This window comes from Cibotium barometz, chromosome 33, assembly GCF_041138505.1.
Source record: "Cibotium barometz isolate CiBa-2024 chromosome 33, ASM4113850v1, whole genome shotgun sequence".
Lineage (NCBI taxonomy): Eukaryota > Viridiplantae > Streptophyta > Polypodiopsida > Cyatheales > Cibotiaceae > Cibotium > Cibotium barometz.
In genome coordinates, this window is record NC_141078.1 from 11,143,439 (window position 1) to 11,155,700 (window position 12,262).

Here is a 12,262-nt window from a genome sequence, read left to right on the forward strand (position 1 = left end):
TTCTAAGCCTTTGACTATACGAGCTAATGCAAGTGGGAGAAGAATTGGTGCTGTGTTATATCAAGAGCATGGGGTGATTGCTTATGAGAGTAGAAAGCTCACCGAGAAGGAGAGGGATCTTTATGTCTTACAGGTTTACCCCCTTTACCTTGATCTATATGCATCCTTAATGTTCAAGAAAACCACCACATTGACAAGTAAAGGCTCCCAAAGGTCAATGCAATCGTAGGATCATGTAGGCACATGTATGTGCTTGCTTTAGGCCAAGCTTTGGCACTAACATGAAGCCACAATTTATTATCTTCATGGACAACACTTCAGCCCTTTGCCTTCACTCCATAACCATCATTATTGAGCAAGACAATCATCCAAATGACAAGTAGAAGTTCTAATAGACCAAGGGTAACATAGCCATGGAGCTTACCTTATCTCCAAACTAGTTAGCCAACCTGTTTTTCAACACCTGTCTGAATTTGTCCCCAATTGATCTTGAATCGCCTTAAATGAATCTTTGCATATATGGCTAGCCGCATCGTTTGGATCACCTTCAGACAACTTTTGCAAACATTTGGTAGAGACGCTATCACAACTTTCTTTCACCTTAATCGTTCTACAGACAGCGAGCTTTAGCGTTAACCAAAGGTATGCAGCCAAGGATTAAGCCGTTCGGAGGATGGTGAAGGCTAGTGAAAATATGTGTGAAGAGGCTAAAAGGCTGCGATGAGAACATGCGGTTTCTGCACAGAAGGTTTGTAGCGATGGTTTCTTTTCCAGTAAGCTTCTTGTACACCCCCACTGAATGTCTTCAGGCTGTATTCAGTGTCTTCAGCTTGTATTCAGTGTTGTTTCTCTCCTATGGGATCTACAATACGGATTATGATTGTAAAGAAGATGCAATACTAGACTCAAAACATGGGGCTTTTTGCATCTAAGCCATCCTACACCAATCTAGAGCAAGGATCTCAGGATGTCTTGAAGCTATGCTTGAGATTTAGGATTTATCAAGCTTGAGATTTAGGATTTATCAAGCTTGAGATAAAATTAGGGTTTCAACCAAAAGCCTTGGCGAAAAGAAAGAAAGGGATCAAAGCTAGCTCTGATACCACTGTAGTGATGGAGAAAGAGAAAGAGAAAGATGCACTCATAATGGAGTACCACATGCACTCAAGGGAGTACCACCATAGCCATGGAGAGCTTGAAGCTCCAAGAAAGTATGATTTAATTAGTAAAATGATTAGCTATCCCTAATTACAATTAGTTCACTTATATACTTGCCCACCTTTTCACACTTTATTAATGTTGGGCCCCACACTTGCCCGGCCATATCCATGCCCCACACTTGCCCGGCCATATCCATGCCCATGGGCGTCCCTGATGTCCAAACCATGCCTAAGGCTCTAGCCCATGTTGTTATGGATCACCCTTACCCTCCTTGAATCACATACAAAAAGAGATTACCTGTGAACCACAATTGTCGTGAGGATCTTTCCAATGGTCGATCTCGTAACCCTTGAGGTCTCCAAGCTATATAACTCCTTGAGAAGCAATTCCACCGCGCCTCCCACGCGAGCGTTGTTACACCGCCGCGTTGCACTACGGGTACTCGTCCCTCGTCTCACCTCACTTCACTCACACACACTCACTAGCATGCATTAGGAAGAGAGATTAGCAAGGGCAAGACTCTATTACACAATGGGAGAGTATGTTGTATTATGAGAAATATTCACTTATATACATGGCCATAAGTGTTTACACTCACTTAAACTGTGGCCGATCGGGCACTTTAGGCTCATAAGAGGCCTCATGCTATTACAATGACTACTCCCATAATATATCCATGAAGCTTGTATTCAGTGTCTTCAGCTTGTATTCAGTGTTGTTTCTCTCCTATGGGATCTACAATACGGATTATGATTGTAAAGAAGATGCAATACTAGACTCAAAACATGGGGCTTTTTGCATCTAAGCCATCCTACACCAATCTAGAGCAAGGATCTCAGGATGTCTTGAAGCTATGCTTGAGATTTAGGATTTATCAAGCTTGAGATTTAGGATTTATCAAGCTTGAGATAAAATTAGGGTTTCAACCAAAAGCCTTGGCGAAAAGAAAGAAAGGGATCAAAGCTAGCTCTGATACCACTGTAGTGATGGAGAAAGAGAAAGAGAAAGATGCACTCATAATGGAGTACCACATGACTCAAGGGAGTACCACCATAGCCATGGAGAGCTTGAAGCTCCAAGAAAGTATGATTTAATTAGTAAAATGATTAGCTATCCCTAATTACAATTAGTTCACTTATATACTTGCCCACCTTTTCACACTTTATTAATGTTGGGCCCCACACTTGCCCGGCCATATCCATGCCCCACACTTGCCCGGCCATATCCATGCCCATGGGCGTCCCTGATGTCCAAACCATGCCCAAGGCTCTAGCCCATGTTGTTATGGATCACCCTTACCCTCCTTGAATCACATACAAAAAGAGATTACCTGGTGAACCACAATTGTCGTGAGGATCTTTCCAATGGTCGATCTTGTAACCCTTGAGGTCTCCAAGCTATATAACTCCTTGAGAAGCAATTCCACCGCGCCTCCCACGCGAGCGTTGTTACACCACCGCGTTGCACTACGGGTACTCGTCCCTCGTCTCACCTCACTTCACTCACACACACTCACTAGCATGCATTAGGAAGAGAGATTAGCAAGGGCAAGACTCTATTACACAATGGGAGAGTATGTTGTATTATGAGAGATATTCACTTATATACATGGCCATAAGTGTTTACACTCACTTAAACTGTGGCCGATCGGGCACTTTAGGCTCATAAGAGGCCTCATGCTATTACAATGACTACTCCCATAATATATCCATGAAGCTTGTATTCAGTGTCTTCAGCTTGTATTCAGTGTTGTTTCTCTCCTATGGGATCTACAATACGGATTATGATTGTAAAGAAGATGCAATACTAGACTCAAAACATGGGGCTTTTTGCATCTAAGCCATCCTACACCAATCTAGAGCAAGGATCTCAGGATGTCTTGAAGCTATGCTTGAGATTTAGGATTTATCAAGCTTGAGATTTAGGATTTATCAAGCTTGAGATAAAATTAGGGTTTCAACCAAAAGCCTTGGCGAAAAGAAAGAAAGGGATCAAAGCTAGCTCTGATACCACTGTAGTGATGGAGAAAGAGAAAGAGAAAGATGCACTCATAATGGAGTACCACATGCACTCAAGGGAGTACCACCATAGCCATGGAGAGCTTGAAGCTCCAAGAAAGTATGATTTAATTAGTAAAATGATTAGCTATCCCTAATTACAATTAGTTCACTTATATACTTGCCCACCTTTTCACACTTTATTAATGTTGGGCCCCACACTTGCCCGGCCATATCCATGCCCCACACTTGCCCGGCCATATCCATGCCCATGGGCGTCCCTGATGTCCAAACCATGCCCAAGGCTCTAGCCCATGTTGTTATGGATCACCCTTACCCTCCTTGAATCACATACAAAAAGAGATTACCTGTGAACCACAATTGTCGTGAGGATCTTTCCAATGGTCGATCTCGTAACCCTTGAGGTCTCCAAGCTATATAACTCCTTGAGAAGCAATTCCACCGCGCCTCCCACGCGAGCGTTGTTACACCGCCGCGTTGCACTACGGGTACTCGTCCCTCCTCTCACCTCACTTCACTCACACACACTCACTAGCATGCATTAGGAAGAGAGATTAGCAAGGGCAAGACTCTATTACACAATGGGAGAGTATGTTGTATTATGAGAGATATTCACTTATATACATGGCCATAAGTGTTTACACTCACTTAAACTGTGGCCGATCGGGCACTTTAGGCTCATAAGAGGCCTCATGCTATTACAATGACTACTCCCATAATATATCCATGAAGTACATCACTTAGGACTTCATCCTATCTTGCTACCACATGCTCTTGAAGCACGAATCGCCATAAATACTCTGTCACACCATTATGGGCGCCGTCCAAGTTGTAACTTTGGACAATATTGCTTCATATCTTGATTGTATGAATCTATTGTGACTCCTTGATGTAAGATAATGGTGATAGCTCTTGTTAACCCTAGAATAGGGTTAACATCCCCCCCTTCCTAATGGCGATCACGTCCTCATGATCGCATTGAAGACCTTTGTGTGAGGAGACTAGACAAGCATTGTCGATGGCTTTGATGTTGATTGACGCTCAATGGTCTTTGTCCCTCCGGAAGGATTAAGAAAATCTAGTTATTAAATGAAAAGGTTAGTGGTTTATTGGGAATTCCTAACAGGGTGGGGTTTTTTGCGAACGATACCATATTTGTGTGTTTTTTTCCCCCCGCATTTTGGCTTTTTGCTCACTTTGTTTTTGGCAATCATAAGCAATGTTACATGTGATTTGTGTTAGTGGGGATGCTAAGAGATGTTAATAATGGGAGAGAAGAGAGGGAAGGATCCGGAGGAATGTAGACTTAATCATTAGAATGAGATGGTGATTCTCAGTTCCTCATTTGATTCATTGAAGCGACATTCATCATTTGAAGAAATTGGCCTTCAATGATGTCTCTTTGTGTGGCAGGATTCTTGTCAAATGTTGTTAAGTGGACATGTTCCTGCTTTTTTCTACCCATGTACTTTTTATGTTTTTATGTATATTTAAGTGCTCTTATGAAGCAAATATACATGAAGTACAAGAATTGAGTCATATAGACTCTTATTGAACTGCTCTGTGTTGAAGTAGCCACTTGTTGGTGAGGATTGAAAGAATTACGTTGACTTGTGAGGCTAATATAGATATCTTCACTAAGGATTGAAGATCATTGATTTATGAAGATGGTAGCATCGTTTGGAGAGGTTTGTAATTTGAAGGAAAATTCCAGGCGATGGGTTGTACCATTGACCATGCTATCGCCCACCATGGCCCCCCATCCAATATGTACCTGGAAGTTGTTGATGGTGAGGCTTTGGTGCAAATGTTCTCCTATGCATGAGTATGGATATATACTCATGGAGCTTTAGCCAAAAAAAATAGTAAGCAATAAGCTTAACAAATATGTAATGGCTATTGAAGATCGTTGGGACAATGTTAATGCGTGAGATGGCTTAATCCGTGATGAGGCTTAAATCGTGAAAGTGCAGGTTCTTAAGCCGTGAGACTGTAATTCGTGAGAAACCTGAACTCGTGAGATTGCAGGTTTTTTTGGTCGTGAAGGAATATTCCATGAAATGGCCTAATCCCATGAGATTGCAGGTTTTGGTCGTGAAGGGATATTCCGTGAAATGGCCTAAACTTGTGAAAATTAATCCTGTGAAATGGTGTTTCCGTGAAAGTCCAAGCCGCGAACTGGAATTCTGTGAGAGGTAATTCCGTGAAAAGGAATTCCATGAGAGGTAATTCCGTGAAAGTGCAGGCCGTGAGATGGAATCCCATGAAGTGTAATTGTGTGAGATGGAATTCCGTGAAGTGTGATTGCGTAAGATGGAGTTCTGTGAAAGTGCAGGCTGTGAACTGGAATTCCATGAAAAGGAATTCCGTGAAGTGTAATTGCGTGAGATGGAGTTCCGTGAAAGTGCAGGCCGTGAACTAGAATTCTGTGAAAAGGAATTCCATGAGAGGTAATTCCGTGAAAGTGTAGGCCGTGAACTGGAATTCCGTGAATAGTAATTCCGTAAGAGGTAATTCCATGAACTGGAATTCCGTGAAAATGCAGGCCGTGAGATGGAATTTTGTGAAGTTGCAGGTTTTGACCCCGTGAAGTTGCAGGTTTTGACCTCGACGGTTTTTTTATTTTGTTTATGGGTCAGCTAGGTCATGACTTGCGAGTAATAGGTTCTTGCGCACTTATTTCTCACATCTAGAGGGGTGACAAGAGTATTGTTATTTTGTCCTTGATGCGCTCATAAGTCTCCATTCCGATGTGGGTATTGATACTTGAATTTGTTGCTCAAATGTTGTCAAGGTAGTAGGTAAGACTGTTGGTTATTTTGCTTGAACTCACAAGCTCTTATGTTGGTGTTGAATGCACGAGAGTGGTTGAGTGATTTGCTTATTGTTGCTTGGGTCTCCATTCTTGTCGAACTTTAGGTGAAGTTATTAGGGTTGAAGTTAGTGGTGGTGAGGTTTTCTTCACGTTGTTCGATTTTGGCAACCATATGATGGGATTACCATCGTAGTATCCTTGTTGTTGAAGCACATGCACAGGCACCCATCTTTGATGAACATTATAAATTGGTGGCTGATGTGCTTAATGCTGAGGCTTCCTTCTTTGTGCAAGCTTAGGAAATTTTGTCATGTGCTTGGGAATCCAAGCTTTGGTATTTTGGTAGTACCCTTGTGTTTACAGTAATCTTTTTGGTACCCACACTTGTTGACTTGGTGGAGTTCTTTAAGAAACTCGCATAGGCTTTTGTGGACGGTGTTGTGGAGTACTTTTCTTTTTTCCTTGGCCTTTGACTGCTATGTTGAGGAAGAGGTTTTGACTATGGAGGCACCCAAATTTGACTAGCACTTTCATAGTAGCCTTGAGCTACAAGTAGCTTCTTTGCCACCCACATCTTGATACGATTAAGAAACCTTGACTGTGGTTGTCTTGGTAGAGTTTTTTGTTGAGTTGATACGGAAGGTTTGGGGCCCTTCTTGACTTTGGTTGGCATGGAGGCTATACAGGCTTGAGACTCATGAGTATTTTTGACGATGATGAGGCTACAGGCTTGAGACTCATGAGTATTTTTGACGATGATGAGGCTAGAGTCTCTTGTGTAGTGGCTGTCGATGAGACGAGGCCTTCGAGCATGTGGTTGACTCCTTTGGTAAGGTTTATCGATGAAGATGCATAAGCTCTGAGGCTTTTCCTTTGAGTTCCTTGTTAGAGATAGATATTTGGGCTATGGGAACTTCTTCATGAATAGCCGTTGATTGCGAGGTTTTGGCATCGAACTTTGTAGGTGAGGATGGGTTTGAATGAGTAGATGCTCTAATGGAGTCGGTTGTTGACGCAGATGGTAGGTCATTGTGTAGAGGGGTTTCTGTGGAAGAGGTTGTAACCTTTTGCGTTCAACATCATAGAAATCCATTAAAGTTGGATCCTCTTCCTTGCAGTATGGTATTGTCAACTTTTTGTCATTGACCACCATGATGACTCTATTGCTAGCAAAGCATAGTGGTGCTTGGGCAACAATGGTCCATTTATGCCCCAAGATCAAATTTGTTTCCAACACATACTCAACCACAAAAAACTTGCACAAGTAAGGGGGTTAGTTTCAATATACATTATATGTTCAAAGTACCCCAAACATGGCATGGTCGTCCTGTGTAAAGAGAAATTTTTCAAGATGTGCCAAGTGTTGGTTGACCTAACAAATCCCATAACTCGAGGGTCATGAGATTGTGTTCTCGTGTTGGATAAAACTATGCTTGAGCTGTGGTGGTGAGTTTATTTGAAATTTCCAATCCAACCAGAATCGTAGGGATCTTTTCAGTAAGATATGTTAGAAGTTCCAGCTCCTCCAAGGTCTCTTCCTCTCGTAATAATATCAATTGTACATTGCCTGCAAGAGTGTGCAAAAAAGTGAGTGTTTGCATGTATTCATCTATTAAATATAATGATTCACCTATCCAAGTTCCACCAAGGATGACATCATACTCAAGGGGATCTAAGGTAACATGGAATATAAATTCCATATCGCCATCGATTATTTGAGTAGTGTAGTTAAAGTAACCTGGAATGTCAATGTTTTGTCCATTGGCTCCATTTGCAAGTCTATTGCTTGTAGGGATGAGTTTAGGTTGTCCCATTGACACCCAAGTGTCTATTATCATATCTCATGATGTTATGACTAGCTCGAGGGCTAATCAATGCGCGTTTGCGCTTAACATCATTGCCTGTAGGGAAATCCAACCATACCATGATAGAATCTTCCAAAGGAACCATAGATGTTTCAGTTTCAGTTTTGACTTCAAATCCTGTTTCTATTTCATATTCCCATTCACTTTCATTCTCTGTTTGGCTCTTAGCTTTTTCAGGAGTATCCAATGCGTACACTGGCACACTTGGCCCTCTGACATTTCTTAATGAGGTTTATTTAGAAACTTGTGAATCCTCACAGTCTTGTTTTATGGAGTTCTTTATGTCTTGGTATAACTCATGTTGAGCCCTTAAAGGTGCAAGTGTTGATGTGATGTTGGCTTCATCTCATGAGAGAAGAGCATTCCTCCAAATGAGGTTTTGAGAGGCTGTTTTAATCTTGTAAGGGAATTATTGAATTCCTCACGTGCTTTCTCAAGCATATAGTTTATGCAATCTATCTCAAATGACTCTTCTGAAGAGAGTATGTCTTCCTCTTGAAAGGGGAAGTGGTACTCCTCTGGGCTTTGTATTTTAGTTACTTTTTAAGGATTGGCATTATGAGGCTCAATCACAACCGGTGATCCTATAAGACATTCAACCAAGCTAAGCATGCTCTCCTGAGCTTGCTTTTTGCTTTCCACATATGTCATGTGATCATTATTATCCATTTGGGGTGCTTGGGTAGGTTCTAGTTACTTGATTGGTCTATGAGGTGCACTGAGTGATGAATCAGAACTTGTTTCATCCTCACTGTCAGTTTTTCATTATGTTTGCCCATGTGACGAGATCAAATTTTCTTTTGGGATTTTGTACCATGTGTCGCACATATGGGTTTTGTGGTTTGTGTGTTGGCTTGCGGGTGGATGCTTTTGCATCATGTGTAGCTATTGGCTCTTTTGGGTTTATGTCCCCTTTTGGTTCTATGTCCTCCACAGGCTTCTTTTCCTTGTCTTTTAATTTAACCCTGGTTTCTATAGTTTGTAGTCCCTTGTCTTTCTTGGGTTTAGAAGGTTTTGTTTTCTGTTTTGGGTTCTGTTTTAAAGCATGTTCTTCTACCCATGTTGAGGTACTGTCTTTTGCATTCTTTTTTATTGTTTCTCGTGCCTTGGCTTGTAAACGTGTAAGCACATTCAAGGGTATCATGGAAAATTGCCTGTTTTGCACACTTAAGATATTAAGAGTTGTATTTTGTGAGACAAGTTGCATTGAAGCAACTCATCTTGGGCAATCTTGGAACATGTGATCAATGCCACATCGTTCACACATGGGTCGCAAGGTATCAGTGACTATGGGCATGGAAGTATTCCAAACTGTGCAATCTGCCACCTTGTGAGGTCCACGATAATAGAAACACTAAAGTGTTTAATTAACTGCTTCCTGAGCAATTTCTACCCTTTGGACTGTTTCTGTTTGGTGCTCACAGGAGATGGAGGTTTTGAGTCAATTGTGGATGAAGTGGGACACTTTTTGGTATTATGATCAAAGGTTTTACAATATATGCAGTATAGAAAAACAGGTGCCTTGTATGCACAATGGGGATTGGGATGGTCGTAGTGATTGCACTCAACACAGGGCACTTCATTCCTCACTTATAGAGGCATTAAGAATGTTTGGTTTTGAAGGATCTCATCCTCTCTTAGAGATGTTGATTGGAAGGTTTTAAGCAAGGCTACATAGAATTCGGGGAATGCCAATTCTAAGATCGATCTTTCTTTTGCCATTGCGTCACTTGGTTTAGATGAAAAACACCTCGTAGCATGATCATCTTCCAGCATGTTGTCATCTAAACGTATTGCTTCAGTACAACATTGATTAAATGTTTTCGGATTGGATACAATGATCAAGTTATATAAGCTGTTATTGTTCAAGCCCAACATGAAACATCTTTTCAATTGAATATCGTTTAATTTTTCCCATGACTCACATCGTGAGTCCAAGAGTTTTATCCGAAGGATAGTCTTTAATGGATTCATTTGGTTGACGCTCAATTGAGTAGAGTTCTGTTAGTTATGCACTCCACCGATCACCCTGTCTGGAAAAGCCATGTATAAAGGTTGATTTCAAGGTTTTGAAGTTGGTATTGATTTGCTGACATCAATGTGATGAACCATCAACTAGCTTTTCCCTCTAAGCATAGGTTCAAAGCATGTACCTTAGTGGGATAGTTGGGATTTCCAAAGGCTTCACATCTCTGTTCAAACATTTGTATGAATTGAACAGGATTTGTTGTTCCGTCATATTTGCTCATCATTTTGGAAATCTGTAACGGTCGTTCTGTATGAGTCACTGAGGCCGTATGTGAGTGTTCTTGTTGGGAGAGACTCACTGAGTCCTTGGGCTACCCCCCTTCCTAGATTAGTCTGTATGTCCAAGGTGTGGGCATCCAAGAAAGGGTTGGTACTTATAGGACTTTTGATGTTAGGTAAGGGACCAAATCCCGGTGGGATCGAAGTGACAGGGGTGTAAACCCCCTGTCACATTTGTTATAGGCATCGGGGTGTAAACCCCGATGACACATTTGTTATAGGCATGGCCAATGGCATTGGGAGGTGTATTTGTGGCATAGATCTCAATGGCTCGAAGGTGTCAGCCATTGGGTTCAGTCCTTGTGTGTTTCCTGGCGATCCCTCTATCGTTGCCATGTCTGATTTCGTAATTGCTCCTTAATGAGCAAGCACACATGTTTTTTTTTTGTTTTTTATATTTTTTCACAGCCCGGTACAGTCTCAAAGAGGCTTGGCGTTATCTTCGTTGGGTCAAACGGGTGTTCGCTTGCCCTAATTAGCTTAGGTGATATATGCACGCGAACGACCTCTTAGAGAATTTTTTTTGAAAAAAGCGTATGCTAGTAACTTCTCAGATGGAAGAGGAGGTCCTAAAACTTATTTTCCATCACTGTCTTAAGACGAAAAAAATTTAAATTTTTTTCCCTATTTCTCAGCATGTTTTTGAGAGTTCCAAAAGGAATTTTGAAAAACTTTGTGGAGAGAGTTGTAGTATTTTTGGAGTACTACAACTTTGTTTCCCTGAGTCGTCTGTGATTTTATTGTTTAGACCTTCAAAAAGTAGCCTGAATATGGCTCATCATCGTTTTCACGTTATTTTTTACGATTTTTTGTGGTTTTTGGCTGTTTTTTGCCTCAATTTTTGGGTCGAATTTTGAGGCTGTTGGTCGGAGGCCAAAATGATCGATTTTGACTTTGGACGTCCGTTCCAAAGTTGAAGACCTTGATGTCAGCTTTTCGATGAGCCCTAGAGCGCCTTAATGAGATATACGGTTTAGGAGATACAGGCCTCCAAACAGGGGTGTTTTCTAGAGTCTTTTTTTTTGGGCCGACGGACCTCCTTTCACGTCGTGAACTGGTAGGCTGTAGTTCACACCGTGAGGCGGACTTCACGGATTTTATAAATTTTGATTATTATTATTATTATTTTGGTCGCGTCGTGAACGAAGGGTCTCATGCTGTGAACCCTTATTGGTTCACGCCGTGAACTCCGGTCTGAGACTTCATGGAAAAGTTAAACTCGTTTTTGTTTGGGCACGGGTTCCTAGGGCATGAACCCTCAGGCTGTGAAGTTGTAGAAATGGTTCACGCCGTGAACCGAACTTCGCGGAAAAATTAAATTCGTTTTTTTTGGAGTCTAGTGGGAAATACGAATTCCCTTTTTGGGGGGGGATGTTTTTTGAATTTACAATTAAAGAGATATGGGCATTTTCCCAAATGGCTAAGTGTGAGAATTTAAAAAGTCAACCTTTTTATGACACCCCTTATACCCTTCATAAATGACGCTCAAAATAGACAATTTGACAACTCATGAGCATCTACTCATTGAATGCTCATTAGCCGTATAATGAGTTATGTAAAAAAGTGATTAAAAATTAATCTAAGATTAATTCTTTCGCTAATCTTTCCCTCTTTTACACTAATCAAAGACTCTAATTAACCATTAATCCTTAATTAATTCATACAATTGAGCACATCATTGGATAGAGCAAGGGAATGCTAATCTTTGTGCATCATTAAACGTGTAAATTAATCTAAAATAAGGGATTGATTAGACTCTTAATTGTGGTGTCTCCTCTTTTAAGATAAAATTAAGCAAAGAGAGTCAAATTTCTCTAATTAATGAAAAAATTGAAGTAATCAGGTGTTTTGATGCATCTAGATGCTCTCAAAACACTCAAAAACACTAATTTTGACTACTTATATATGATTAATTTAGACTCCAATTAACACATTTTCTAATTTTTTTCCTCTTGAACAAGATTAATCACCCTTAATGACAAAAACCAGTCCATTAAGAGAAATTTGTCAAATTCAAGGTTTTTTTTATGGTTTTAAGATTTTTTTGAAAGAACACTATAATGCAAACAATTTCAACAACAACAAACACATAATTA